This window comes from Ranitomeya variabilis, chromosome 6, assembly GCF_051348905.1.
Source record: "Ranitomeya variabilis isolate aRanVar5 chromosome 6, aRanVar5.hap1, whole genome shotgun sequence".
NCBI classification, from domain to species: domain Eukaryota; kingdom Metazoa; phylum Chordata; class Amphibia; order Anura; family Dendrobatidae; genus Ranitomeya; species Ranitomeya variabilis.
Window position 1 is genome coordinate 462421711 of NC_135237.1, and position 26757 is coordinate 462448467.

The window sequence follows — 26757 nt, forward strand, 5'->3', positions numbered from 1 at the left end:
GAAGGAGGGCACTGATTTCCACCTGTGAGGAGAACTCTGGAAGTGCCATCGGACCGACCGGACTTGCGCAGCCTGGTGAACCGTATTCTGGACTGCGGACTGAGAGATCTCCAGTAAAGAGGTAAAGAGACTGCAACCTGGTGTCCTTGTTATTTACCGCGACCTGCACCCCACAACTGCACCTCTACACCACCGTTACTGCACCATCATCATCACTTATTGCACCGGACGTCCCCCACTGACTGACAGGGCCACGGACCGGGTCCAGCCACCGTGACAACCCCAGGACTGAGACCCAGAGGCCCGGCTCCGGGTACCCCTAGGCCCTGCGGCGGTGTGGGGGCGCTCCAACTTGGCGTCACGAACAGGATCTACTTAAGCCTGAAGAATCAGGTCATGTGTGCCTAGAGACTGTGATTTATTGTGCTTGAACTGTACTTTATCGAGAGACTGTGTATTGCCATTGACCAAGAGAAGTTCCCGCCAAAATCCGCCGCCATTGTAGCGCTGAGGAGAGCGCAGGAAGAGAAGAGGGGCGTGAAGTGGGCGTAGGCAAGCTGGAGAGCGCGAACAGCAATGGCCGCCCAGTCTAAGTATTTCTGTGCCCTGAGGACGTGCCCGTCAACAGCCGAGGTCCGCCTCCTGATCCTGGTTGGAGGGTGGAGGCCATGGGGACGGGGCCGCCCACGAAAGAGACCGCGAAAAGAGGACATTGGAGGACAAATAAAAATGGCGACACCCGGAGCTGACCCGGTTCGGTCTGAAGCTTCACAGCCTGAAATAGCCCCAGAGACGCCAACACTGCGGGGTCTGACCCTCACAGGGCCGCCGATGGGTCGACCCCCTTTGCCGCTGTCCGAAGAGGGTGTGGCCGCAGCCGAGGCCCGACAGCTGGCCCGCCGGCTGAAGGCCGATGCCCGAGTGCTCACCCGGCTAGGTCAGCCCACGGAGATCCGTCTGACTCCAGTGTCTCCTGTTCCCTCCCAACTGGCCGCGGCTGGGAGCACGCTATCAACACCGGATCTAGAGATCATGCCGGACGCCGAGCATTTACGGCGTCTGATGACAGCATGGCGGAGCCGGCCCCAGCCTGCAGAGCAACTTGATCTGGTCAGTGTTCCGGAGATTCCGTCCTCACACTGGGGTGTAGTGGTGGCCTTTAACCCCCGGTATGGAAGAGGGGTGATTCAGGAAATTGGAGAACCGCTGCAGGTCCGCGTGGATCGGGAGGAGGTGGAGCCTTGCAGCGGGAGGCTCGATCGTGACCTGGAGCCGGGAGATGCCGTCACCTACACGAGGTGGAGGAGGGACACTGGCGAGACGGGCTGGTTCGCCCGAGGTGTCCAACGATGCATTGCCCTCCAGGCTGCTGGAACACCAGAAGGGGATGATCCCGTTGGGAAGGCAGCGGGACCCGGCCCCGCGGAATCACGAGAAGCTCAGCCTCGCCGCGCCCTGGAGGGACGGGTGCACCTGCCGACAAGGAGGACCTCCCGGCGAGGGATTTTATCATTACTGGGACCGGAACGGCGTCCTGGCTCACCGGTGCGATCTGTTGGCCTGGTAAGGCCAGGAAAGAGGTCGCCTTCTGCAGAACCCCAGTAAGATTTTATTGAATGCTTCAAGAATGTAAATAGTTTTCTAGTTAACTGTTTGAGTACTGTTTGCTGCTAAACCCGTCCAGGGTTAACTCTTTATGGATCCCTTAGTTGACCCGGGATCCTTATTGTTTGTCTTTCTACAGTTTTGCACAAGTTTTACAAACTGAGAAATCATGAACAGTGCATGATCCAAACTTTCTTGTAAATAGTTTGCACCTTATTAAAGGCGCTTCCTACTGGTTTTATTTAAAGACTCTTTGCGAAGATACCGTTCTGGAACCTTTGCTGAGCAAAGACTGGTAGGCTGAGAAGACGAGCTACCTCAGAAAGACTTGATTCTCTTTTAAAGGGGATGTCCAACAGCGCACTTATGAGAAGATACTGTTTTAGAACAGTAATGCAATGATAATGTTTGAACGAGAAAAGTTGTATGTGTTTTAACTAGTTAAATGTGAAGAAATACTGATGATGATGCTCTGGAAAGAAATGTAACTGTTTTGCATGAAGAAAAGTTATGTGTGTTTAATTTGTTTAAAGTGTGAAATCTAGATAATGTTCTTTAAAAGGAAAGATGCAGAAAGCCCGTAGGGGTAGATTTACAGTTCTGCTTAGTTGAAAGTAAAGAAAGTAGTAATGAAGGTGAGGATAGAAGGTAAACCCTGAGTCCCCATAGAAAGTTCGTTCGTTACTAAGGACAGAGAGTGAACCCGTAGGGGTTAGAAAGTGAGTCCTAATAGGAGCCAAATAGAGCTGGCTCAATGTTCTCTAATTGAAAGGAATGTTATGTCTATACCATGTATAGTAGCGAAAGGCAGTAGGCCCTGGCTGAACGGGGCGGTCCTGTAATAGAAAGGAGAGGCAGTAGGTCTGGTGCCGTTAGGACAGGCGGTCCTGCAGGTTCAAAGTAGGAGAATGCAAAGTTAAAATACCTTATAATGTGATTATAGGAAGGTCTTTAGCGGATTAAGAGTGTATATCCTTAAAGGCAAAGTTAAATTATTGGTTAATAATGTTTGCACCTAGTAGAATACCCGGTTGGGTAATGAGAGTTAATTGTAGCCTGTTGCTATGATATTTAATTATGTTTGTAACGTTAAAGTGTCCTCACCTCCCATAAAGGGAAGCTTGTTCAAGTATGCTTATTGTTTTGCACTCAACAAAATTGTATGTCTTTTTGCTAACCTGTATTGTTGTTTTCTTCCCAGTCCCGGAGTACTGTGTTTAACCAGGGGGGAGTGCAGCGCCCCAGAGTTCTGGTCGTTGCAGTACTGTGGATCCGCCACTATGGGGAGCCATGGTGCGTTCGATGGCACTGAAGGAGTTCATCTGACCAGGTATCACAGACACCAATATGTTTCACAGCAGGGCCTCCGGGGGGAGCTAAGGGTGCTATTCATTAGGCCACTCCCCACCATAGTGGGTAAACTGGGGGTCAGGCAGGAAGTTAGGAGAGAAAGCTGACTGGATTGAACGAAGCAACACCTTGTGGCAGAGGGTGTTGTGGAGGAAGAGACAGTAGGGTCTCTGTCAGGGGTGGGATCCTGACAGAGGCTTGGCATTGGAAAGAACGTAATGGGACCGTGCCTGCTCAGCATAGCGGCGGTGCCCAAGAAAGGACTAGAAGCGAGATAGATTGTGCTGAGTGAGAAACGAGATCAAGCAAAAAGGAGAATACCAGTAGGGGTCATGCTGTAGGACCGGAGCAACATCCTACTGAGGCGCATTACCGGTGGCCGGAACGCCGAGGGAGTGGAATAGCATACAGCTTCAAGCCATACTCCAAACAGCGGCAGGACAGTCAGTTTAAGGCGGGCTGTCTACCACATATCACCTATGAAGTCTTGGGGGGCAATTGCGGGAGAGGGGCGTCTCTAGGGTCCCGGAAGAACTCCAGGCCTACCTGACAAACGGGTGCCGTTCCAACCTAAATAACAGGGAGGGATGGAATACGAGAAGAACATCAGTGAATCGAGTTGTGAGGGAACTTAAGAAACAGACACAACAGTTGTGGGGTACTTTCCGTGAGCACAGCAGGGAAGGACTACAACACATAGCGCTAAGAAGGAGGGCACTGATTTCCACCTGTGAGGAGAACTCTGGAAGTGCCATCGGACCGACCGGACTTGCGCAGCCTGGTGAACCGTATTCTGGACTGCGGACTGAGAGATCTCCAGTAAAGAGGTAAAGAGACTGCAACCTGGTGTCCTTGTTATTTACCGCGACCTGCACCCCACAACTGCACCGCTACACCACCGTTACTGCACCATCATCATCACTTATTGCACCGGACGTCCCCCACTGACTGACAGGGCCACGGACCGGGTCCAGCCACCGTGACAACCCCAGGACTGAGACCCAGAGGCCCGGCTCCGGGTACCCCTAGGCCCTGCGGCGGTGTGGGGGCGCTCCATAAGCACTCCTTGACCAAGAAGGAGAGTGATGGGGTGCTACGCCAGATGACCTGGCCTCCACAGTCACCAGACCTTAACCCAATCGAGATGGTTTGGGGTGAGTTGGACCGCAGAGTGAAGGCAAAAGGGCCAACAAGTGCTAAGCATCTCTGGGAACTCCTTCAAGATTGTTGGAAGACCATTTCCGGTGACTACCTCTAGAAGTTCATCAAGAGAATGACAAGAGTGTGCAAAGCAGTCATCAAAGCAAAAGGTGGCTACTTTGAAGAATCTAGAATATAAGACATATTTTCAGTTGTCTCAGACTTTTTTGTTAAGTATATAATTCCACATGTGTTAATTCATAGTTTTGATGCCTTCAGTGTGAATTTACAATTTTCATAGTCATGGAAAAACAGAAAAATCTTTACATGAGAAGGTGTGTCCAAACTTTTGGTCTGTACAGTATATATATATATATATATATATATATATATATATATATATATATATATATATATATACCTATACTCCTATACTATGTGTAGACATTTATTCTATCCTATTCTAACCTGTCAGTGTGATTTTACTGTACACCGCACTGAATTACCGGCTTTTCTCAAGAACACCGGTGCATATTTCTCGTAAGTCACACTGATGGTCCGTGTGTAATCCGTATTTTTCTCACCCCCATAGACTTTCATTGGCGGATTTTTGGCGCAATATGCTGACAAACGCAGCATGCTGCGATTTTCTACGCCCGTCAAATACTGCTGCAAAATATACGGCTGATAGGAGCTGCCCATTAGAGAATCATTGGTCCGTGTGCAATGCGTAGTAAAACTCTCTAGTGTGACCCTGGCCTAACAGGGCAAAGCTGTAGAGAGAAACCAATAAGCCACCTCGGTCTGGCCAAGGTATTTAAATACATAGTTGGGGCAGCAAACCTCTGTCCATGGTGATAGATAGCCTGCTATGACTCTGGGATCTAATCACATTTTAGGCATTTAAACAAGCACTTTCATCTAATTTTTTATCCTCTTAATATAGTGCAGTCATCATATTATATAGCACTGTGTACTTACAATGGCTCATTACGCATTTCTAGCCAGCTAATTCTACTCTTTTTTTTATTAGGTCTATGATATCACGTAATAAGAAACTGACTAGCTGAATCCTTCTAAGTTCTATGTAGAAACAGGAGGTCAATTTTCATGCATGAGTTATGAGTCACTGCAAAAGTCCATGGTAGAGGGAAGGAGGGGGCAGCTGGGTCAGGAGTTAGAAAGGCATGGTAAATGCAGGGGCAAGAGACTTCCTGTTTCTACATAGAGCATAGAAAAGAGGAGACTTAGTAGAGTAGAAAGGCAAAATGAGCAATTGTAGGTACACAGTGCTATATAATATGATAATTACAGATTACAATATATTTAAAGAGTCATAAAGAAAAATTTAAATCCATAGACATCTACGGAGACTGGATATATATGTCACCCTCTCTTTGAACATATGGGATTAATTATAGCTGGGGAAGTGAGAAACTCATTATAACTGGGAAAGTAAGAGAGATCTCATACTTCAACCTTCATTGAAGTAGGGCTGTCCTGAAGTGACTAGGGAATTACAAAGGGAGATTGGCTTTGAGAACCAGCCACCAAAACTGGGATTTGTTTATTCAGAGGCAGGGAAGTACACTTCCAAGGCAAAAGCTTCCTCTGTTCAAATGGCTGATCTAAGACACTTTGGAGCCAGTGGTCAGTGATGAATATGGAGGTTAGCATCTCTTGTGAGAGATAGATTTTCGGGGTCGTAGTGAAGGGACGAACATAACATATTCACTGACATCACTGTAAGGCCATTCTAACCTCTCTAATTTAACATTGCTCCAATGGATGATGCTATCCATGCCATGTTTCATTTCTATAGAAAGGTAAAATCCCAATGGGAAACATGATGACAATATCTACCGCCTGGGACCTCCAGGTTGCGAAGATGTCCTGAAAGTTAAGGATCTCATTACCTAGAACATCCCACAATCAGCCCCCATATGGGCTCAGCAAGATGATGTATGGGGGCATAACCTTTGACTAATAAAAAGCAGCATTTGGGATTTTTTTTGTTAGCCCTGGAAAGTAGAACTTGCTGTGGGTTCTGTCCATTTTCCTAAGCAGTACTTCACTCCACTAAGAGCTGAGCCATTTCCGTGCCATCAGGTTTAGTAATTTTATTTTGTAATCCCTTTTACTTTTATGTAATTGTATATACCATATTGTTTTGTTTCCATCTTATGTCATCTTTGTATATTTTTAGAAACACGATCTACCCTTCCAAAGTAAATATGTAAAATTTAATAGCTCTGTTCTTCTTGCTCTGTAAAGTGCATCCCTGAAACTACACGCTACCTGTCAGGCTAGTTTTACATTTGCGTTTAAAAACGCAGCGTTTTTAACGCAAACGCAGGTGGTGAAAAAACGCATGTAAACGCGTGCAAACGCTGCGTTTTTTAGACGCATGCGTTTTTGCATGCGGTAAAAAAGACGCGGCGTTTTGCCGCGTTTTACATGCGTTTTCTCCTGCGTTTGCGTTTTTGAAACGCATGCTGAGAAGTGTGTGACAGCTGCCAATCATCAAAATTAGGGTTGAGCGAAACAGATCGGCCAAATTCAAAAGTCGCCGACTTTTGGCAAAGTCGGGTTTCGTTATATATATATATATATATATATATATATATATATATATAATTGAAACACATATATATATATATATATATATTTATATTTACTTCAGCGCGATATAGCAGAAAAGCCGATTGCTGGCTTTTCATTTCTCCTGCCTAAACCCGACATGATATGAGACATGGTTTACATACAGTACCCTTTTTTTTTTGCATATTCCACACTACTAATGTTAGTAGTGTGTATTTGCAAAATTTCGGCGCTGTAGCTATTAAATTTAAGGGTTAAATCGCGGAAAAAAATTGGCGTGGGCTCCCGCGCAATTTTCTCCGCCAGAGTGGTAAAGCCAGTGACTGAGGGCAGATATTAATAGCCTGGAGAGGGTCCACGGTTATTTGCCCCCCCGGCTAAAAACATCTGCCCCCAGCCACCCCAGAAAAGGCACATCTGTAAGATACGCCTATTCTGGCACTTGGCCACTCTCTTCCCACTCCCGTGTAGCGGTGGGATATGGGGTAATGAAGGGTTAATGTCACCTTGCTATTGTAAGGTGACATTAAGCCAGATTAATAATGGAGAGGCGTCAATTATGACACCTATCCATTATTAATCCAATTGTATGAAATGGTTAAAAAAAACACACACACAATATTGCAAAGTATTTTAATGAAATAAACACACAGGTTGTTGTAATATGTTATTGCTCTCTCAATCCACCTGAAGACCATTGTTCTGTAACAAATTAAAAATAATAAACCAACAATATACATACCTTCCGTAGATCTGTAACGTCCCACGATGTAAATCCATCTGAAGGGGTTAAAATATTTTACAGGCAGGAGCTCTGCTATAATGCAGCTGTGCTCCTGCCTGTAAACCCCGGGGAATGAAGGTAATGTAGGTCAATGACCTATAGTTACGCCTCTAGAAATTACTACATGTTGCATTTCCACAACAAAACGCAAGCATGGAAAAAAGCATGCGTTGTCAAACGCGGCAAAACGCATGCAAAAAAACGCATACGTTTTTAATGTTAAGTATAGGAAAAAAAATGCATGCTTTTTTTGCGGTAAAACGCAGCGGCAAAAAACGCAAATGTGAAACCAGCCTAACGGGTATCCAATCAGCCTTTATAAATAATTACTGGTGGAAGCTAGCAGTTCTGTTTTTTACTGTGGAATTTGTATTGTACATGGGTATATATATATATATATATATATATATATATATATATATATATATATATATATGTGTGTGTGTGTGTGCGTGACGCCCCAGGGTTCTGGTCTTTCACCAGGTAATCTCACACACAACATGTTCATACTCCGGGCCAGAAGGGGGAGCTCTGAACCCAGACTAAGGGGAACTCCCCTATAAATACATTCTGGTCAGGAGGGAAAGAGGAGTTTTTCAGTCAGTCTGTCAGAGGACAGAGGAGAGTGCAGTCAGACAGTGAGTGTCAGAAAGTCTGAAGGGGCCGTGTAGCCAGAGTCGCTACAGCTTCTGGAGAAGGGAAACAGAGAAGGAAAGGACAGCTTGTGGAAAGTGTGCAGGAGAGAGAAGGCACAGGAGAGTGACACCAGGGGAGCAGAGCAGTGATTTGGCTACTTCCCTAGCTGTGCGCAGATTCTGGTAGCCGGAAGACCGAGGCCGTGTCGACTCTAAGAGACATAGCTCAAACTGGCAGGACAGCTGAACTTTAAGTTACCTGTCCGCCTTTACACCCAGCAGGCACAGTGACACATAGTGCCCGAGTCGTGATAGAGACCCTTTAAAAAGGCTCAAATCACCAGTCATACGGGTTTGTGTCCTAACCTATATGGGGGACAGAGAGGAACTGTGAGGACCTTATCAGAAGCCATAGGCAGTAAGTGACTAGAACACCACCGCGCTTTGAGAAAAGCTTTCATCTCCACCTGGTAAAGGGGACTCTGGATTCGCTTCCAAGCCGGACGGACCCTGCCTATACCTGTGCCCTGGACTGCGGTTGCCTGAAGCATACAGTAAGCCAGGTAAAAAGACTGCAAACCTGTGTCCTCGTTCTTCACTGCACCTCTCACCATCTTCTTTACACCGGGAGCCCTGGGGACACACTTCACCTGTGGGAAGTTATACCACCTAGCTGCCATAACACCACCCCAGAGGACCCCTTTAAGCAGCATCGGTCCCCACTGACCGAATACCACAGGTGGCATCACGAACACAAACTTTAATCAACTTCCCTTTTATATGGGTGCCCATGGCCACGGACCGGGTCGCCGCCGTGACACATCCTTTTGAGTACCGGACCCGGTACCGAGTACCCCACGGCCCTGGCGGGCAACTCATATATATATATATATACACTCACCGGCCACTTTATTAGGTACACCTGTCCAACTTCTTGTTAACACTTAATTTCTAATCAGCCAATCACATGGCGGCAACTCAGTGCATTTAGGCATGTAGACATGGTCAAGACAATCTCCTGCAGTTCAAACTGAGCATCAGTATGGGGAAGAAAGGTGATTTGAGTGCCTTTGAACGTGGCATGGTTGTTGGTGCCAGAAGGGCTGGTCTGAGTATTTCAGAAACTGCTGATCTACTGGGATTTTCACGCACAACCATCTCTAGGGTTTGCAGAGAATGGTCCGAAAAAGAAAAAAAATCCAGTGAGCGGCAGTTCTGTGGGCGGAAATGCCTTGTTGATGCCAGAGGTCAGAGGAGAATGGGCAGACTGGTTCGAGCTGATAGAAAGGCAACAGTGACTCAAATCGCCACCCGTTACAACCAAGGTAGGCCTAAGAGCATCTCTGAACGCACAGTGCGTCGAACTTTGAGGCAGATGGGCTACAGCAGCAGAAGACCACACCGGGTACCACTCCTTTCAGCTAAGAACAGGAAACTGAGGCTACAATTTGTACAAGCTCATCGAAATTGGACAGTAGAAGATTGGAAAAACGTTGCTTGGTCTGATGAGTCTCGATTTCTGCTGCGACATTCGGATGGTAGGGTCAGAATTTGGCGTAAACAACATGAAAGCATGGATCCATCCTGCCTTGTATGGAGCATCTTTGGGATGTGCAGCCGACAAATCTGCGGCAACTGTGTGATGCCATCATGTCAATATGGACCAAAATCTCTGAGGAATGCTTCCAGCACCTTGTTGAATCTATGCCACGAAGAATTGAGGCAGTTCTGAAGGCAAAAGGGGGTCCAACCCGTTACTAGCATGGTGTACCTAATAAAGTGGCCGGTGAGTGTATATATATATATATATATATATATATATATATATATATAGATTAGAAAAAGGAAGGCAGCACTCCAATATTTGCAAAGGTGAAAAAAGCTGTGACGTTTATTTCAGACCCACATCTTCATACGACGTTTCGGCTCACACTGAGCCTTTCTCAAGCAGTGGGAGGTTACAATTCATATGCTTATATACATGTGATTCACAATTATTTGCATACCATATAGCCATACGAGTGTTTGCAGTGTTAATTAGAGATTAATTCATTTTATAAGTGTTTGTTTAATATACAAAGTGCATTGTGCTAAAGTGCTGTTTATGGACTATTTAGACTCCATTAATCCTCCCATGATTTACTTCCAACTTATTACGTTCTCATAACAGGATATTACCATAATGGTTCATATTTACCAGTATCATTAACGTTTTTAGCGCTTACCCCACCAAATGAACGAGACCCACATGGAGGACTGCATGGACGCCAGTCTCGGCGTTCCCTATACTCTACTGCACATGTCTGAATATTAACTTCCTGGTGTGCGAGTCAGTGAGATTGCGCCTGCGCATAGGTGCCTTGTCAGCGCCGCTCCACCATCTTAGTTGTGGCATTCCACTTCATGTTACTTATTATTTAGCGCTTCTGCGCTGGGCACAATATTTGCCACACTGCACCTCCTATATATGGCTATTACGTTAATAATGATATTAATAGCATTGGTCTGATGATTTTTTCACAAAATTTTTATTACTTATATGATTCACTCTTGGCTAGCAGGAAAATACCTTGTTCAGGCTATCTCCCACTGCCAATGAGCCTCTGCATTGATCCATGTCCTTCTCAGGTCACATGATCACCGCAGCAGGACCCATATGAGTGTATCCTAATTACAACTAAAAAAAGGAAGTATTACTTAGACCAAATTAGTTGAAATTTATTTTATTAACGCCATATTTATACATTATTCTCATTTTAATCTCACTGGCCAGCAGACCAAAAAATACTTTATATATACATATATACATATATATACATATACATATACACATATATATATATATATGATAAATTATTACCACAAATTGTACCATATTTTTTGTTTATTTTTATTTTTTTATTTATTATGTCCTCCTCTGTGGATTTCTTTCATATATCAGTAGGGCAGGGGCCTTTTTGTCGAGGATGGAGTCGTATCTAAAAATACAAACAAGACACTTAGTAAAAATGAAACAATAGAACAGTCCACATTCCATATATTTCATATATATCCAACAGTGTAAAAACACCAAATTTGAAGAACACATAATTTTAAGACTTTTTTCCATATTAGTGAATTTTAAACTCTACATTTAGGCCTCTTGGCTTCAGTGTGTCCAACTCATAAATCCAACGCAATTCCAATTTTTTCAATAGGTATGCTCTGTCCCCCCCTCTTCTTTGGACAGGGACTCTGTCTATGATTCTAAATTTCAAGTCCTTTTCCGTGTGATTAAAGTCCAAGAAGTGTTTTGAGACTGGCAAGTCCTGTCTTTTCTTTCTTATCGTATGCCTATGATTATTCATACGCGTTTTAAGCTCACACGTTGTCTCCCCAATGTACCACAATTTGCAAGGGCATTCCAATAGGTAAATGACATAGTCTGAGTCACATGTGACATATTCCTCAATTGTATATTGTTTATTTGTTACTGGGTGGCTAAACTTAGATCCCTTTATCATATGTTTACAATTCACGCATGATAGACACGGGAAGCTACCATGCTGTTTTACACCTGTTATAGTGGTTTGACCAACAGCCTTTAGGGGGCCGATATCCGATTTAACTATCTGGTCTTTAAGATTTTTGCTTCTCCGATATGAGAAGAGTGGAGGTTCCCTAAATTCTTTAATTTTTGGTAGGCATTTTCCCAGCATACCCCAATGTCTCCTAATCACTTCTGCAATGGGCCCACTTTCTTCCGTATATGTTGTGACAAATGGTATTCTTTTTAACACTTTTTTTGCTGTACTGTTTTTAAGCAACTCCCTTCTATTTCTTTTTAGGGTATTGCCTTTTACTCTATTTAACAATTCCTTCGGATATCCTCTCTCCAAGAATTTTTTTGTTAAGCCATCTATTACTTCCTCAATCTCATTTTCATTTTTGACAATTCTACGGACCCTCAACAGTTGGCTAAGAGGAATTGATCTCACCATACTGCGAGGGTGTTGGCTATCAAATACCAAGAGGTTATTCCTGTCTGTCTCTTTAACGAACAGGGTTGTTGTCAACTCCCCATTCTCTTGCTTTATCAGTACATCTAAAAATTGTATACTGGACTTTGAAGAGGTTAGTGTGAACTTAATTGTTTCATCAATTTCATTTAGATACTCATGAAAAATGTTGAGTTCTTTTTCTGTACCTGTCCATAGGAGGAAGATGTCGTCTATGTATCGCCACCACACCAACACATGTTGGAAGTGGTGGGACACATAGACGAGATCCTCCTCCAGTACACTCATTACAAGGTTAGCATAAGCGGGGGCCATACTGGCCCCCATTGCTGTTCCGCGTTGTTGCGCATAAAATGTGTCCCCAAAGAGGAAGTAGCTCCGCCTCAAAATAATTTCCAATAATTTTAATATAATTTCTTTACCATCCACAGACACTTCAATTGTGTTTAGCTTCTTTTCTATAGCTTTTAACCCAGATTGGTGTGTTATTGATGTATATAGAGAGATGACATCATAAGATGCCATAATCACCTCCCCTTTTAATTCCACGTTTTCCAATTTGTTCAAAAAATCTGTCGTGTCTTGGATGTAAGATTTGCTTTCTTTGGCTATCGGATTGAGGATTCTATCAAGAAATGTTCCTATCCCACTAAACACTGAGTCCACCCCCGACACTATAGGGCGTCCCGGGGGGTCCCTCAGTGACTTATGGATTTTTGGGGTAGTGTATAGTACTGGCGTTCTTGGAAATTCAACATATAAGTAATCCATGAGTTCTTGATCAATTATTTTTCTATTAACTGCATCTTCTAGACATTTCTTAATTTCCGCCATAATGCTGAATTTAGGGTCCCCCTCTAGTTTTTGATACACTTTTTCATCTCGCAATTGGCTATTAATTTCTGCTATATATTTATGCCTGTCCATGATGACGACCGCACCACCCTTATCTGCAGGTTTAATGATGAGGTCGCCATCATGGACAAGTTCCTGCAACGCTTTAGATTCCTCAACCGTCATATTGGGATGTTTAAATTTTTTTATTGCCCCTTTCCTTATTTCCTCAATCTCCTCTCTTACAGCTTTTTCAAAAGCATTAATTACTGCTGAATTAACGGGTGGCGTAAATTCACTACGTTTTTTAAGTTCCAAAGATCTAAAATTAAATTCACTTTCCCCCTCCATGGTTTTTGTATCCTTATTCTGAAACCACTCCTTTAATTTTATGGATCTAAAAAACCTCTCCAAATCTATTTGTAAATTGAACCAATTAGTATGTGCACATGGAGAGAAAGATAGTCCCTTGCTCAGGATAGAGACCTGTGCTGGGGAGAGTACCTTGTCAGAAATATTGATTACGAGGTCTGCTCCCGCTTCTTGTTGGCTGCCTGTCTCTGGGGCTGTGATCTGTTTTTCTCCGGTTTTCTTTTGTTCCCGGTGGTGCCGCTTGCCTCCTCTCCTCTTGCGCTTGATGCTCCTTCTTGTGTCTTTTCCTGGTCTAGAAGAAAAATCAACATTATATAGCTGCCCAGTTCTTTCATCACCATATCGTTTTTGCCCATGGCCACCTTTCTTTTTCCATATGGGTTTGTTATTTTCTCTCTGCCATGTATAGATATTCCCTGCTTCATAATCTTCTAAATCTCTATTCCACTTTTTCCTTTTGATTTCTTCCAAATCATTACGTAATTTAATACTTTCTTTGTCAACTTTTTCTTTAAAAATATTCCATTCTTCAATTGTTATTAATAATTTAATCTTGCATTCAAATCCTTCTATATTCTGTTGTAATTTTTTGATTTCCTCTTGCAAAAATTCAATATTTAACAAAATAGTGTCCATGGCATACTTATTGGATAACATAACAAAACGTGCACAGTATATGGCGTTACTTTGAAATAAATTTGGGCGTATACTTGATCTCAAGCCTCTTGGAATTTTACCTTCTTTATAATATTGGCCTAAGGTTATCATGTGCAACTGCAGATTAATCATACGTTTGACATCACTTTCATACTTGCGTTTAAGTTCTAATGTGGATGGTGTTTTCAAAAAAATTGCCTCTCCATCAAGTCCACCAAGTATGCGCTCTTCATCCTCTGGTGTGTATTTAAACACTCCATGTTCCATGGTTTTCTCCTCCATGGAACAAAAAAATGGCTTCAGAATAAATAATTGTAATGTTAATATCTTAATATAGCTGTGCACGTATATCCGGACAAAAATAGATACAAAAAAAGATGAAAACAGCACAAGCTCACCGACAGGTGCCAAGCCTTCCAGGCAGGACAGTCCACTCATCCACCCAAGTATCATAGAGATTAGAAAAAGGAAGGCAGCACTCCAATATTTGCAAAGGTGAAAAAAGCTGTGACGTTTATTTCAGACCCACATCTTCATACGACGTTTCGGCTCACACTGAGCCTTTCTCAAGCAGTGGGAGGTTACAATTCATATGCTTATATACATGTGATTCACAATTATTTGCATACCATATAGCCATATGAGTGTTTGCAGTGTTAATTAGAGATTAATTCATTTTATAAGTAACAGGATATATGAGAACGTAATCAGTTGGAAGTAAATCATGGGAGGATTAATGGAGTCTAAATAGTCCATAAACAGCACTTTAGCACAATGCACTTTGTATATCAACCCCTTCACCCCCAAGGGTGGTTTGCACGTTAATGACCGGGCCAATTTTTACAATTCTGACCACTGTCCCTTTATGAGGCTATAACTCTGGAACGCTTTGACGGATCTTGGCGATTCTGACATTGTTTTCTCGTGACGTATTGTACTTCATGTTAAAGGTAAAATTTATTCGATATAACTTGCGTTTATTTGTGAAAAAAATGGAAATTTGGCGAAAATTTTGAAAATTTTGCAATTTTCCAACTTTGAATTTTTGTGCCCTTAAATCACAGACATATGTCACGCAAAATACTTAATAAGTAACATTTCCCACATGTCTACTTTACATCAGTACAATTTTGGAACCAAAATTTTTTTTTGTGACGGAGTTATAAGGGTTAAAAGTTGACCAGCAATTTCTCATTTTTACAACACCATTTTTTTTTAGGGACCACATCTCATTTGAAGTCATTTTGAAGGGTCTATATGATAGAAAATACCCAAGTGTGACACCATTCTAAAAACTGCACCCCTCAAGGTGCTCAAAACCACATTCAAGAAGTTTATTAACCCTTCAGGTGTTTCACAGGAATTTTTGGAATGTTTAAATAAAAATGAACATTTAACTTTTTTTCACACAAAATTTATTTCAGCTCCAATTTGTTTTATTTTACCAAGGGTAACAGGAGAAAATGGACCCCCAAAGTTGTTGTACAATTTGTCCTGAGTACGATGATACCCCATATGTGGGTGTAAACCATTGTTTAGGCGCATGGCAGAGCTTGGAAGGGAAGGAGCGCCATTTGACTTTTCAATGCAAAATTGACTGGAATTGAGATGGGACGCCATGTTGCGTTTGGAGAGCCCCTGATGTGCCTAAACATTGAAACTCCCTACAAGTGACACCATTTTGGAAAGTAGACCCCCTAAGGAACTTATCTAGATGTGTGGTGAGCACTTTGACCCACCAAGTGCTTCACAGAAGTTTATAATGCAGAGCCGTAAAAATAAAAAATCATATTTTTTCACAAAAATGATCTTTTCGCCCCCAATTTTTTATTTTCCCAAGGGTAAGAGAAGAAATTGGACCCCAAAAAATGTTGTGCAATTTGTCCTGAGTACGCTGATACCCCATATGTGGGTGTAAACCATTGTTTGGGCGCATGGCAGAGCTTGGAAGGGAAGGAGCGCCATTTGACTTTTCAATGCAAAATTGACTGGAATTGAGATGGGACGCCATGTTGCGTTTGGAGAGCCCCTGATGTGCCTAAACATTGAAACTCCCTACAAGTGACACCATTTTGGAAAGTAGACCCCCTAAGGAACTTATCTAGATGTGTGGTGAGCACTTTGACCCACCAAGTGCTTCACAGAAGTTTATAATGCAGAGCCGTAAAAATAAAAAATCATATTTTTTCACAAAAATGATCTTTTTGCCCCCAATTTTTTATTTTCCCAAGGGTAAGAGAAGAAATTGGACCCCAAAAAATGTTGTGCAATTTGTCCTGAGTACGCTGATACCCCATATGTGGGTGTAAACCATTGTTTGGGCGCATGGCAGAGCTTGGAAGGGAAGGAGCGCCATTTGACTTTTCAATGCAAAATTGACTGGAATTGAGATGGGACGCCATGTTGCGTTTGGAGAGCCCCTGATGTGCCTAAACATTGAAACTCCCTACAAGTGACACCATTTTGGAAAGTAGACCCCCTAAGGAACTTATCTAGATGTGTTTTGAGAGCTTTGAACCCCCAAGTGTTTCACTACAGATTATAACGCAGAGCCGTGAAAATATATATATTTTTTTTTCTCAAAAATGATTTTTTAGCCCCCAGCTTTGTATTTTTACAAGGGTAACAGAATAAATTGGACCCCAAAATTTGTTTTCCAATTTGTCCTGAGTACGCTGATACCCCATATGTGGGGAGGAACCACTGTTTGGGCGCATGACAGAGCTCGGAAGGGAAGGAGCGCCATTTGGAATGCAGACTTAAATGGATTGGTCAGCAGCCGTCACGTTGCATTTGCAGAGCCCCTGATGTACCCAAACAGTACAAACCCCCCACAAGTGACCCCATATTGGAAACTAGACCTCCCAAGGAACTTATCTAGATGTGTTTTGAGAACTTTGAACCCCCAAGTGTTTCACTAAAGTTTATAGCGCAAAGCCGTGAAAATAAAAATTCTTTTTTTTTTTTCACAAAAATGATTTTTTAGCCCCCAGTTTTGTATTTTCACAAGGGTAACAGGATAAATTAGACCCCAAAAGTTGTTGTCCAATTTGTCCTGAGTACGCTGATACCCCATATGTCGGGGGGAACCACTGTTTGGGCGCATGACAGAGCTCGGAAGGGAAGGAGCGCCATTTGGAATGCAGCCTTAAATGGATTGGTCTGCAGGCGTCACGTTGCATTTGCAGAGCCCCTGATGTACCCAAACAGTACAAACCCCCCACAAGTGACCCCATATTGGAAACTAGACCTCCCAAGGAACTTATCTAGATGTGTTGTGAGAACTTTGAACCCCCAAGTGTTTCACTACAGTTTATAATGCAGAGCCGTGAAAATAAAACATCTTTTTTTTCCCACAAAAATGATTTTTAGCCCCCCAAATTTTTATTTTCCTAAGGATAACAAGAGAACTTGGACCCCAGAAGTTGTTGTTCAATTTGTCCCGAGTACGCTGATAACACATATGTTGGGGTAAACCCCTTTTTGGGCGCACGGGAGAGCTCGGAAGGGAAGGAGCACTGTTTTACTTTTTCAACGCAGAATTGGCTGGAATTGAGATTGGACGCCATGTCGCGCTTGGAGAGCCCCTGATGTGCCTGGACAGTGGAAACCCCCCAATTCTACCTGAAACCCTAACCCAAACACACCCCTAACCCTAATCCCAACGGTAACCCTAACCACACCCCTAGCCCTGACACACCCATAATTCTAATCCCAACCCTAATCCAAACGTAAATGTAATCCAAACCCTAACCCTAACTTTAGCCCCAACCCTAACTTTAGCCCCAACCCTAACTTTACCTCCAACCCTAGCCCTAACCCTAACCCTACCCCTAACCCTAACCCTAAACGTGACTGAAATACGTGGCACTGAAATACGAGGCACTGAAATACGTGGCACTGAAATACGTGGCACTGAAATACGTGGCACTGAAATACGTGATACGTGGCACTTAAATACGTGGCACTGAAACACGTGGCACTGAAATACGTGGCACTGAAATACGTGGCACTGAAATACGTGGCACTGAAATACGTGGCACTTAAATAAGTGGCACTGAAATAAGTGATATTCACATAAATACGTGGCACTGAAATACGTGGCACTGAAATACGTGGCACTGAAATACGTGGCACTGAAATACGTGGCACTGAAATACGTGGCACTGAAATACGTGGCACTGAAATACGTGGCACTGAAATACGTGATACGTGGCACTTAAATACGTGGCACTGAAACACGTGGCACTGAAATACGTGGCACTGAAATACGTGGCACTGAAATACGTGGCACTGAAATACGTGGCACTGAAATACGTGGCACTTAAATAAGTGGCACTGAAATATGTGATATGTGGCACTGAAATACGTGGCACTGAAATACGTGGCACTGAAATACGTGGCACTGAAATACGTGGCACTGAAATATGTGATACGTGGCACTTAAATACGTGGCACTGAAACACGTGGCACTGAAATACGTGATACGTGGCACTGAAATACGTGGCACTGAAATACGTGGCACTGAAATACGTGCAACTGAAATACGTGGTACTAAAATATGTGGCACTGAAATACGTGATACGTGGCACTGAAACACGTGGCACTGAAACACGTGGCACTGAAATACGTGATACGTGGCACTGAAATACATGGCACTGAAATACGTGGCACTGAAATACGTGGCACTGAAATACGTGGCACTGAAATACGTGATACGTGGCACTTAAATACGTGGCACTGAAACACGTGGCACTGAAATACGTGGCACTGAAATACGTGGCACTGAAATACGTGGCACTGAAATACGTGGCACTGAAATACGTGGCACTTAAATAAGTGGCACTGAAATATGTGATATGTGGCACTGAAATACGTGGCACTGAAATACGTGGCACTGAAATACGTGGCACTGAAATACGTGGCACTGAAATATGTGATACGTGGCACTTAAATACGTGGCACTGAAACACGTGGCACTGAAATACGTGATACGTGGCACTGAAATACGTGGCACTGAAATACGTGGCACTGAAATACGTGCAACTGAAATACGTGGTACTAAAATATGTGGCACTGAAATACGTGATACGTGGCACTGAAACACGTGGCACTGAAACACGTGGCACTGAAATACGTGATACGTGGCACTGAAATACATGGCACTGAAATACGTGGCACTGAAATACGTGGCACTGAAATACGTGGCACTGAAATACGTGGGTGGCACTATGACTGTCAGAAAATGTTCATTAAACGGTTAGGGGTGAGGTTAGGGGTAGAGTTAGGGTTAGGGTTTGGATCCCTTTATCACCTTGATGGTGGTGGGTGGCTTTTCAGTGTGTTTTCTGTTTTTTTTCGATAAAAATGCATGCGTTTTTAACGCAAACAAACGCATGTGCTTAAAAACGCAAGAAAATACTGCAGGTTGTATTTCTGAAAATGAACGCATGCAGAAAAAAACCGCATGCGTTTGAAAACGCGACCAAACGCGTACAAAAAAACCGCATGCGTTTTCAATGTTAAATATAGGGAAAAAACGCATGCTTTTTTTGTGCAAAAAACGCTGCAGACAAAAACGCAAGTGTGAAACCAGCGACGCTTTTTATAGCAAAAAAGTTTTTGCGTCTCCACATTTTGAGACCTATAATTTTTCCACATTTGCTCCACAGAGTCATGTGAGGTCTTGTTTTTTGCGGGACGAGTTGACGTTTTTATTGGTAACATTTTCGGACACGTGACCGTTTTTGATCGCTTTTTATTCCAATTTTTGTGAGGCAGAATGACCAAAAACCAGCTATTCATGAATTTCTTTTGGGAGAGGCGTTTATACCGTTCTGCGCTTGGTAAAATTGATAAAGCAGTTTTATTCGTCGGGTCAGTACGATTACAGCGATATCTCATTTATATCATTTTTTTATGTTTTGGCGCTTTTATACGATAAAAACTATTTTATAGAAAAAATAATTATTTTGGTATCGCTTTATTCTCAGGACTATAACTTTTTTATTTTTTTGCTGATGATGCTGTATGGCGGCTTGTTTTTTGCGGGACAAGATGACGTTTTCAGCGGTACCATGGATATTTATATCAGTCTTTTTGATCGCGTGTTTTTCCACTTTTTGTTCGGCGGTATGGTAATAAAGCGTTGTTTTTTGCCTCGTTTTTTTTTTTTTTTCTTACGGTGTTTACTGAAGGGGTTAACTAGTGTGGCAGTTTTATAGGTTGGGTCATTACGGACGTGGCGATACTAAATATGTGTACTTTTATTGTTTTTTTTTTAAAATTTAGATAAAGAAATGTATTTATGGGAATAATATTTTTTTTTTTTTCATTATTTTGGAATATTTTTTTTTATTTTTTTTTACACATTTGGAAATTTTTTTTTTTACTTTTTTACTTTGCCCCAGGGGGGGACAATACAGATCGGTGATCTGCCAGTTTGCATAGCACTCTGACAGATCACCGATCTGCGAGAAGTGCAGGCTGCTTCACAGTGCCTGCTCTGAGCAGGCTTCTGTGAAGCCACCTCCCTCCCTGCAGGACCCGGATCCGCGGCCATCTTGGATCCGGGTCTGGAGCAGGCAGGGAGGGAGGTAAGACCCTCGCAGCAACGCGATCACATCGCGTTGCTGCGGGGGGCTCAGGGAAGCCCGCAGGGAGCCCCCTCCCTGCGCGATGCTTCCCTGCACCGCCGGCACATCGCGATCATGTTTGATCGCGGTGTGCCGGGGGTTAATGTGCCGGGGGCGGTCCGTGACCGCTCCTGGCACATAGTGCCGGATGTCAGCTGCGATATGCAGCCGACACCCGGCCGCGATCGGCCGCGCTCCCCCCGTGAGCGCGGCCGATCGGCTATGACGTACTATCCCGTCGGCGGTCATACGGGCCCACCCCACCTCGACGGGATAGTACGTCAAATGTCGGGAAGGGGTTAAACAAACACTTATAAAATGAATTAATCTCTAATTAACACTGCAAACACTCGTATGGCTATATGGTATGCAAATAATTGTGAATCACATGTATATAAGCATATGAATTGTAACCTCCCACTGCTTGAGAAAGGCTCAGTGTGAGCCGAAACGTCGTATGAAGATGTGGGTCTGAAATAAACGTCACAGCTTTTTTCACCTTTGCAAATATTGGAGTGCTGCCTTCCTTTTTCTAATCTCTATGATACTTGGGTGGATGAGTGGACTGTCCTGCCTGGAAGGCTTGGCACCTGTCGGTGAGCTTGTGCTGTTTTCATCTTTTTTTGTATCTATTTTTGTCCGGATATACGTGCACAGCTATATTAAGATATTAACATTACAATTATTTATTCTGAAGCCATTTTTTTGTTCCATGGAGGAGAAAACCATGGAACATGGAGTGTTTAAATACACACCAGAGGATGAAGAGCGCATACTTGGTGGACTTGATGGAGAGGCAATTTTTTTGAAAACACCATCCACATTAGAACTTAAACGCAAGTATGAAAGTGATGTCAAACGTATGATTAATCTGCAGTTGCACATGATAACCTTAGGCCAATATTATAAAGAAGGTAAAATTCCAAGAGGCTTGAGATCAAGTATACGCCCAAATTTATTTCAAAGTAACGCCATATACTGTGCACGTTTTGTTATGTTATCCAATAAGTATGCCATGGACACTATTTTGTTAAATATTGAATTTTTGCAAGAGGAAATCAAAAAATTACAACAGAATATAGAAGGATTTGAATGCAAGATTAAATTATTAATAACAATTGAAGAATGGAATATTTTTAAAGAAAAAGTTGACAAAGAAAGTATTAAATTACGTAATGATTTGGAAGAAATCAAAAGGAAAAAGTGGAATAGAGATTTAGAAGATTATGAAGCAGGGAATATCTATACATGGCAGAGAGAAAATAACAAACCCATATGGAAAAAGAAAGGTGGCCATGGGCAAAAACGATATGGTGATGAAAGAACTGGGCAGCTATATAATGTTGATTTTTCTTCTAGACCAGGAAAAGACACAAGAAGGAGCATCAAGCGCAAGAGGAGAGGAGGCAAGCGGCACCACCGGGAACAAAAGAAAACCGGAGAAAAACAGATCACAGCCCCAGAGACAGGCAGCCAACAAGAAGCGGGAGCAGACCTCGTAATCAATATTTCTGACAAGGTACTCTCCCCAGCACAGGTCTCTATCCTGAGCAAGGGACTATCTTTCTCTCCATGTGCACATACTAATTGGTTCAATTTACAAATAGATTTGGAGAGGTTTTTTAGATCCATAAAATTAAAGGAGTGGTTTCAGAATAAGGATACAAAAACCATGGAGGGGGAAAGTGAATTTAATTTTAGATCTTTGGAACTTAAAAAACGTAGTGAATTTACGCCACCCGTTAATTCAGCAGTAATTAATGCTTTTGAAAAAGCTGTAAGAGAGGAGATTGAGGAAATAAGGAAAGGGGCAATAAAAAAATTTAAACATCCCAATATGACGGTTGAGGAATCTAAAGCGTTGCAGGAACTTGTCCATGATGGCGACCTCATCATTAAACCTGCAGATAAGGGTGGTGCGGTCGTCATCATGGACAGGCATAAATATATAGCAGAAATTAATAGCCAATTGCGAGATGAAAAAGTGTATCAAAAACTAGAGGGGGACCCTAAATTCAGCATTATGGCGGAAATTAAGAAATGTCTAGAAGATGCAGTTAATAGAAAAATAATTGATCAAGAACTCATGGATTACTTATATGTTGAATTTCCAAGAACGCCAGTACTATACACTATCCCAAAAATCCATAAGTCACTGAGGGACCCCCCGGGACGCCCTATAGTGTCGGGGGTGGACTCAGTGTTTAGTGGGATAGGAACATTTCTTGATAGAATCCTCAATCCGATAGCCAAAGAAAGCAAATCTTACATCCAAGACACGACAGATTTTTTGAACAAATTGGAAAACGTGGAATTAAAAGGGGAGGTGATTATGGCATCTTATGATGTCATCTCTCTATATACATCAATAACACACCAATCTGGGTTAAAAGCTATAGAAAAGAAGCTAAACACAATTGAAGTGTCTGTGGATGGTAAAGAAATTATATTAAAATTATTGGAAATTATTTTGAGGCGGAGCTACTTCCTCTTTGGCGACACATTTTATGCGCAACAACGCGGAACAGCAATGGGGGCCAGTATGGCCCCCGCTTATGCTAACCTTGTAATGAGTGTACTGGAGGAGGATCTCGTCTATGTGTCCCACCACTTCCAACATGTGTTGGTGTGGTGGCGATACATAGACGACATCTTCCTCCTATGGACAGGTACAGAAAAAGAACTCAACATTTTTCATGAGTATCTAAATGAAATTGATGAAACAATTAAGTTCACACTAACCTCTTCAAAGTCCAGTATACAATTTTTAGATGTACTGATAAAGCAAGAGAATGGGGAGTTGACAACAACCCTGTTCGTTAAAGAGACAGACAGGAATAACCTCTTGGTATTTGATAGCCAACACCCTCGCAGTATGGTGAGATCAATTCCTCTTAGCCAACTGTTGAGGGTCCGTAGAATTGTCAAAAATGAAAATGAGATTGAGGAAGTAATAGATGGCTTAACAAAAAAATTCTTGGAGAGAGGATATCCGAAGGAATTGTTAAATAGAGTAAAAGACAATACCCTAAAAAGAAATAGAAGGGAGTTGCTTAAAAACAGTACAGCAAAAAAAGTGTTAAAAAGAATACCATTTGTCACAACATATACGGAAGAAAGTGGGCCCATTGCAGAAGTGATTAGGAGACATTGGGGTATGCTGGGAAAATGCCTACCAAAAATTAAAGAATTTAGGGAACCTCCACTCTTCTCATATCGGAGAAGCAAAAATCTTAAAGACCAGATAGTTAAATCGGATATCGGCCCCCTAAAGGCTGTTGGTCAAACCACTATAACAGGTGTAAAACAGCATGGTAGCTTCCCGTGTCTATCATGCGTGAATTGTAAACATATGATAAAGGGATCTAAGTTTAGCCACCCAGTAACAAATAAACAATATACAATTGAGGAATATGTCACATGTGACTCAGACTATGTCATTTACCTATTGGAATGCCCTTGCAAATTGTGGTACATTGGGGAGACAACGTGTGAGCTTAAAACGCGTATGAATAATCATAGGCATACGATAAGAAAGAAAAGACAGGACTTGCCAGTCTCAAAACACTTCTTGGACTTTAATCACACGGAAAAGGACTTGAAATTTAGAATCATAGACAGAGTCCCTGTCCAAAGAAGAGGGGGGGACAGAGCATACCTATTGAAAAAATTGGAATTGCGTTGGATTTATGAGTTGGACACACTGAAGCCAAGAGGCCTAAATGTAGAGTTTAAAATTCACTAATATGGAAAAAAGTCTTAAAATTATGTGTTCTTCAAATTTGGTGTTTTTACACTGTTGGATATATATGAAATATATGGAATGTGGACTGTTCTATTGTTTCATTTTTACTAAGTGTCTTGTTTGTATTTTTAGATACGACTCCATCCTCGACAAAAAGGCCCCTGCCCTACTGATATATGGAAGAAATCCACAGAGGAGGACATAATAAGTAAAAAAATAAAAATAAACAAAAAATATGGTACAATTTGTGGTAATAATTTATCATATATATATATATATGTGTATATGTATATGTATATATATGTATATATGTATATATAAAGTATTTTTTGGTCTGCTGGCCAGTGAGATTAAAATGAGAATAATGTATAAATATGGCGTTAATAAAATAAATTTCAACTAATTTGGTCTAAGTAATACTTCCTTTTTTTAGTTGTAATTAGGATACACTCATATGGGTCCTGCTGCGGTGATCATGTGACCTGAGAAGGACATGGATCAATGCAGAGGCTCATTGGCAGTGGGAGATAGCCTGAACAAGGTATTTTCCTGCTAGCCAAGAGTGAATCATATAAGTAATAAAAATTTTGTGAAAAAATCATCAGACCAATGCTATTAATATCATTATTAACGTAATAGCCATATATAGGAGGTGCAGTGTGGCAAATATTGTGCCCAGCGCAGAAGCGCTAAATAATAAGTAACATGAAGTGGAATGCCACAACTAAGATGGTGGAGCGGCGCTGACAAGGCACCTATGCGCAGGCGCAATCTCACTGACTCGCACACCAGGAAGTTAATATTCAGACATGTGCAGTAGAGTATAGGGAACGCCGAGACTGGCGTCCATGCAGTCCTCCATGTGGGTCTCGTTCATTTGGTGGGGTAAGCGCTAAAAACGTTAATGATACTGGTAAATATGAACCATTATGGTAATATCCTGTTATGAGAACGTAATAAGTTGGAAGTAAATCATGGGAGGATTAATGGAGTCTAAATAGTCCATAAACAGCACTTTAGCACAATGCACTTTGTATATTAAACAAACACTTATAAAATGAATTAATCTCTAATTAACACTGCAAACACTCGTATGGCTATATGGTATGCAAATAATTGTGAATCACATGTATATAAGCATATGAATTGTAACCTCCCACTGCTTGAGAAAGGCTCAGTGTGAGCCGAAACGTCGTATGAAGATGTGGGTCTGAAATAAACGTCACAGCTTTTTTCACCTTTGCAAATATTGGAGTGCTGCCTTCCTTTTTCTAATCTCTATGATACTTGGGTGGATGAGTGGACTGTCCTGCCTGGAAGGCTTGGCACCTGTCGGTGAGCTTGTGCTGTTTTCATCTTTTTTTGTATCTATCTATATATATATATATATATATATATATATATTCCATGCATTGGAAACAGAGGTGTACATACCATACACTCACTATGAGTTCCCCAATAACTGGCCTAGTAGTGGAAGCTCGCCCATCACTCAACGGCCAATTAAGTAATTGTCGTGACAATTGGAGGCAGCGGAGCTGCATCCCCCGACAGACAGGCGAGAGCTATGAGATCTGTGTGATCTACCCGGTGTTATCCGTGACAAAAAGGATAAAAACTTTGATGGGACTGCGTCTTTAATGCAGGACAGGAATTACGGCTGCTTGAATGCAGCTTTTCATTTCCGTTTTGCTAATAACTAACTGGGAGAATGTCACAGCTCTTCCTTTGTTCATAGGAAAATGACCTTTCAAGTTCTATCATGAAACAATATATGTATCGATAAACAATACCAGAATGCTCTTTTAATTCTAACCCTTTTCCATTACAAGAGATCCATCAGAGAAGAGGTTTGGGTAATGGGATTGATGAAGATTTTACTATTTTCTTATACTAACCAAATACATATGTAGATACTTTTTTTTGGACCACTAGGATTATTCTACTCCGTAGTGTAATTAAAATTTAGATCTTTCTTTTCGCTAAGTTTATTTGTATATACTTGTCTGTAGATGGGACTCCATTGGTAACTATCTATTTGTACATGCTAGTGTGTAAATGGAGACCCATTTGTGACTAGCAATGATGCCCCATCTACAGATTAAGGGCTCATACTCACTTGCGATAAAAACGGATGAGTGCAATCCGATAAAAAAGCAGGAGCACTTTATATTTCAGAGAGTAATTGTGTAATAGTGTAAAAAAAAAATGTAAATCTCAATCAGCCGCCCTTAGTAAGCAGACCCAGATAATGGAGGAATGCAGAACCTATGCAGCGGCGCAATCAGTACTAGCTTTACTATTAAGTGAAAAATGCAGCTACCCATACATATACAGTTATTTGGACAATTACACAAGTTTTGGAATTTTAGCTGTTTACATATTCAAAATATAATTTTAT